Source organism: Carcharodon carcharias, chromosome 9 (assembly GCF_017639515.1).
Source record: "Carcharodon carcharias isolate sCarCar2 chromosome 9, sCarCar2.pri, whole genome shotgun sequence".
In the NCBI taxonomy this organism is placed as follows: Eukaryota; Metazoa; Chordata; class Chondrichthyes; order Lamniformes; family Lamnidae; genus Carcharodon; species Carcharodon carcharias.
In genome coordinates, this window is record NC_054475.1 from 151303275 (window position 1) to 151309274 (window position 6000).

Sequence of the window (6000 nt, forward strand, 5' to 3'; positions counted from 1 at the left end):
GACCACCAGCCGCCTGCTCCGACACCATCAGTACAGAAGCTCAGCTGTCAAATACTGTGTGCTTGCTCCCCCACTTAGCTAAGTACTTCAATCCCAGCTTGTTCAGTAATTTTCTTCAAATATTTATCTAACCCCCTCTTAAATGCGGTGGTGACTCAGCTTCAAAAACTGCTTGTAGTAAAGCTTTCAAAAGCTTTCACTGAAAAAGACTTGATCTGATCATTCCTTTATTCAAGAGGCACTAGGTAAATAATCACACCAGACATGGATTGAGGTATTCTTTATGTACAAAAATCAGATCATTTGAAATCCACCATGCTGGCCATGCAGCAACACTAATTTCATTAATTGCTCATAACACCCCAAAGATTCTGTGAACCAAAGTCTGCACTTCCCCCTTTTCTCATCTCTTCTTGAACTGCAATGACCTGTAAGGGTGAGGTTTTATTAATATCAGCCACACTCCAGTGTCTTGTGATTGTACTGGAAACCACAGTCGACCCTGATCCCAACTTCACATAACATCTAAATGTGTGTTTTTCAGTAGGGATCATGTAACAGCGATTTTCCTTTCCCCATCTGGGGGAATTTAGACCCGATTGTAGTAGCCCTATTAACATCCCCTCCAACAACAGCCCCCTCCCCCCATATGCCAGGAAGTTGAATGCAGATCAACTAATAATCGGAACCTTCCTGATCATACGCCTCAGCACCAGTGCCGTGAATTTACCAGTTTAACCGCTGGGCAATTTAATTTCTTCAGAGAAGTCTTGTTATTTCTGACACATACCTTTCCTGCAGAGAGTTAAAACAGGGGGGAGGCGATAGCGTAGTGGTATTGCACTGGACTAGGAATCCAGAGACCCAGGGTAAATCTCTGGGGACCCTGGTTCGACGCGGGCATATGATGGAATTTGCATTCAATAAAAATCTGGAATTAAGAGTCTGATGGTGACCATGAAAACATTGTCGATTGTTGTTAAAAACCCATCTGGTTCACTAATGCCCTTTAGGGAAGGCAATCTGCCTACATGTGACTCCAGACCCACAGCAATGTGCTTGACTTTTAAATGCCCTCTGAAATGGGCAACTGAGTTTCCCTAGCAAGCCGCTCAGTTGTACCAAACTGCTACAAGGTCACAAAAAAGGAATGAAACCGGACGGACCACCCTGCATCGACCTAAGCACTGGAAACGACAACGGCAACCTCAGCCCTGTCGACCCTGCAAACTCCTCCTTACTAACCTCTGGTAGCTAGTGCCAAAATTGGGAGAGCTGTTTCACAGGCTAGTCAAGCAACAGCCTGACATAGTCATCCTCACATTAGGGTTACAATGTCCCAGGCATCACCCTCACCATCCCTGGTTATGTCCTATCCCACAAGCAGGACAGGTCCAGCAGAGGTGGCGACAGTGGTATACAGTCAGTATTCAGGAGAGAATTGCCCTGGGAGTCCTCAACATTGACTCTGGACCCCATGAATTCTCATGGCATCAGGTCAAACACGGGCAAGGAAACCTCCTGCTGATTACCACGTACCGCCCTCCCTCAGCTGATGAATCAGTGCTCCTCCATGTTGAACATCACTTGGAGGAAGCACTGAGGGTGGCAAGGGCACAGAATGTACTCTGGGTGGGGGACTTCCATGTCCACCACCAAGAGTGGCTCGGTAGCACCACTACTGGCTGGGTCCTAAATGGCATAGCTGTTAGATTGGGTCTGCGGCAGGTGGTGAAGGAACCAACAAGAGGGAAAAACTCACTTGACCTCATCTTCACCTACCTGCCTGCCGCAGGTGCATCTGTCCATGACAGTATCAGTAGGAGTGACCACCGCACATTGTGGAAACGAAGTCCTGCCTTCACATTGAGGATACCCTCCATCATATTGTATGGCACTGCCACTGTGCTAAATGGGACAGATTTCAAACAGATCTAGCAACTCAAGACTGGGCATCCATGAGGCGCTGTGGGCCATCTGCAGCAGCAGAATTATATGCAACCACAATTTGTAACCTCATGGCCCAACATATACCCCACCCTACCATTACTATCATGCCAAGGGATCAACCCTGGTTCAATGAAGAGTGCAGGAGGGCATGCCAGGAACAGCACCAGGCATACCTAAAAATGAGGTGTCAACCTGGTGAAGCTATAACACAGGGCTACTTGCGTACCAAACAGCATAAATAGCAAGTGATAGACAGAGCTAAATGATCCCATAACTAACAGATCAGATCTAAGCTCTGCAGTCCAGCCACATCCAGTCGTGAATGATGGTGGACAACTAAACAACTCACTGGAGGAGGAGGCTCCTACAATAGATAAGGCTGAAGCATTTGCTACAGTCTTCAGCCAGAAGTGCCGAGCAGATGATCCATCTCCTCTTCTGGAGGTCCCCAGCATCACAGAGATGCCAGTCTTCAGCCAATTTGATTCACTCCATTTGATATCAAGAAACAGCTGAAGGCACTAGATACTGCAAAGGCTATGGGCCCTGACAATATTCCAGCAATAGTACTGAAGACTTGTGTCCCAGAACTTGCTGCACTCCTTGCCATGCTGTTCCAATACAGCTACAACACTGGCATCTCCCCGGCTATGCGGAAAATTGCTCAGGTCTGTCCTGAACACAATAAGCAGGACAAGTCCAACCTGGCTAATTACCGCCTCATCAGTCTACTCTCCATCATCAGTAAAGTAGTGGAAGTGGCCACCAACAGTGCTATTAAGCAGCACTTGCTTAGCAATAACCTACTCACTGAAGCCCAGTTTGGGTTTTGCCAGGGTCACTCAGCTCCTGACCTCATTACAGCCCTGGTTCAAACATGGACAAAATAGCTGAACTTCTCAGATGAGGTGAGAGTGACTGCCCTTGACATCAGGGCTGCATTTGACAGAGTGTGGTATCAAGGAATCCTAGCAAAACTGGAGTCAATGGGAATCAGGGGGAAAACTCTCTGCTAGCCATATCTAGCACAAAGGAAGATGGTTGTGGTTGTTGGAGGTCAGTCATCTCAGCTCCAGGGCATTACCGCAGGAGTTCCTTGGGGTAGTGTCCTTGTTGGTAGATGTCCAACCATCTTCAGCTGCTTCATCAATGACCTTCTTTCCATCATAAGGTCAGATGATTGCACAATGTTCAGCACCATTCGTGATTTCTCATAGACTGAAGCAGTCTATGTCCAAATGCAGCAAGACCTGGACAATATCCAGGCTTGGGCTGACAAGTGCCACACAAGTGTCAGGCAATGACCATCTCCAACAAGAGAGAACCCAACCATCACCCCTTGATGTTCAATTGCATTACCATCACTGAATCTCCCACTATCAACATCCTGGGGGTTACCATTGACCAGAAATTGAACTGGGCTAGCCATATAAATACTGTGCCTACAAGAGCAGGTCAGAGGCTAGGAATCGTGCAACAAGGAACCCACCTCCTGACTCCCCAAAACCTGTTCACCATCTACAAGACACAAGTCAGGAGTGTGATGGAATACTCCCCACTTGCCTGGATGAGTGCAGCTCCCACAACACTCAAGGAGCTTGACACCATCCAGGACAAAGCAGCTCACTTGATTGGCACCACAATCACAAACATTCACTTCCTCTACAGTAGCAGCAGTATGTACCATCTATAAGATGCATTGCAGGAATTCACCAAGGCTCCTTCAACAGCACCTTCCAAACCAACGACCACTACCATTTTGAAGGACAGGGGCAGAAGATAGATGGGAATGCCACCACCTGGAAGTTCCCCTCCAAGTCACTCACCATCCTGACTTGGAAATATATCACCGTTCCTTCAATGTCGCTGGGTCAAAATCCTGGAACTCCCTTCCTAACAGCACTGTGGGTGTACCTACACCACATGGGCTGTAGTGGTTCAAGAAGGCAGCTCACCACCACCTTCTCAAGGGCAACTTGGGATGGGCAATAAATGCTGGCCCAGCCAGCGAAGCCCACATCCCGTGAATGAATTTTGAAAAATGTTATCTTACCTGCAAAGTTAAGCAGCAGACTTTGCACTAACAGCACATGCATAATAACATAACCACATGCAGAATTATGGAATTGCTTTCACAGAGACCTAAAATGCAATAAAAAATGATTGCTTACGATTTTTGGATATCGTAAATTATTGTGATCTCATTGGCATGTCACAGCGCATCAACTACTAATTTGGGTGACAAGTGACATCAAAATAATTAGCAAATTATTACAGGCACGTAACACATATCTTGCTCCTACACATTAGGAGGATTAACATTGGGTTTGTACTCACAGATGTGGGTTCCTGCAATTAATGTCTCTGAAAACTTGGAGCAATCTCCAAAGCCAGGAGCAAGAGAAAAAACACAGTACCATTATTAAAAAATTGCTGTACAAAAATATGTTTGTTACTGCCAGCTACTCAGTATTGTAATGGAAAAAATAATTTAAAAGAACCACTGTGCAGCACTGTACTGTACTTGTACATATTTAGCACACAGCTGGCTGCACAGATCTGCAAAGATCTATGTATGCTACTTCACAGTACTTTAAATATTTAGGAAAACATTTCAAAAGGATATGGGGAAAAGGGATCGAGAGAAAAACCTCTTTCATAAGCCAGCACTGTAATGATGTAATTTCTATAATGTAAATGGGCAATTAAAAAAAGGGCATTAAATGCTGGCCTAGCCAGTGACACCCACATTCCATGAACAAATAAACAATACTATGATATTATTTTAATCCTCAATAATTACTACACGTTGCATTGTGTAATTCTCAAAAGCACTCATTTCAGTCAGTGACACATTTTGACCTGAACACACAGCACACTTATTACACAAAACCTGTTTCATTGATGGCAATTCTCTTATTTATTAAATTTTACAAACTACTAAAACTTGAATTAATTAGAAAATGTATTAGCACTCTGATATCTGATGGTTTCAATGCCAAGATTAGTGTGTGTGGTTGCCATGAGTTACTATGGACAGAAATGGTGAGTATTATTGCTGAGGGTATTGAAGCCTTAAGTTGGACTGAGTTTCTCCCTGTGCACTTAACTTTTTGTCAAATTTACCTTCTAACTTACAGCACTCTCCAACTTTAGATGACAGTGAAAAGCTCCTTGGAGTTCCTTCTTCCTTAAATCACCAAATCCTGCTGGACTATGATCCTGATCTTATTGAATGAAGGAGCAGGCTCAAGGGACCTAATGTCCTACTCCTCATTTGTATGAGTACAAATGACAGCAGTTCCGCCCAAGAGACCATGTTTCAGGTATGAGTCTACAATTGTGGGTCAGAGGGTTAAGGTGACCAAGCTGAGTCCCAGTCTTAAACAAAAACAAAATTACCTGGAAAAACTCAGCGCGTCTGGCAGCATCGGCGGAGAAGAAAAGAGTTGATGTTTCGAGTCCTCATGACCCTTCCACAGATTGCTCAATGTCGATTACTTCCCAGCAGGAATCTTTGGGAAGCAATCAGAATCAATTACATTGACTGATTACTTAGCCCTCCTGCACCAGGCACAAGACAAGAGTCCAATCTCCTGTGTCTAGTGTGGTTCATTGTGTGGTACTGAGGGGATAAGGGCAGCTAGTCAAAAAAGTGATGTTGCATCCACACGGTGTGTTATGAACTTGAAAGATATAGCGGGGCTGAAATTCATCACTGGCGCACAACGGGCGATATTCGATCTGGCGCTAGTTATTGCCAATGATTTCAGTTCCATTAACCCTTTCAAATTCTCTACACTGAACTACTATAATGTCTAGCCAACCCTCCTTAAGGAGAATTTTTTTAAAGTTATGAGAATTGTTAATTGAGCACCTCTACTAACTGGCTGTACAAACACTGGTAGTTCCTATATATCGTGGTTGTTGATAGTTATTGAGGAAATCAGTCACCTGTGTGCCATCAAGTCAAAAAAATGTAGACACCGTTGGAGGGGGCGACTCCACAAGTGATGAGCAAAAACAATGTTTAGAAACTTTAGAAGAAAA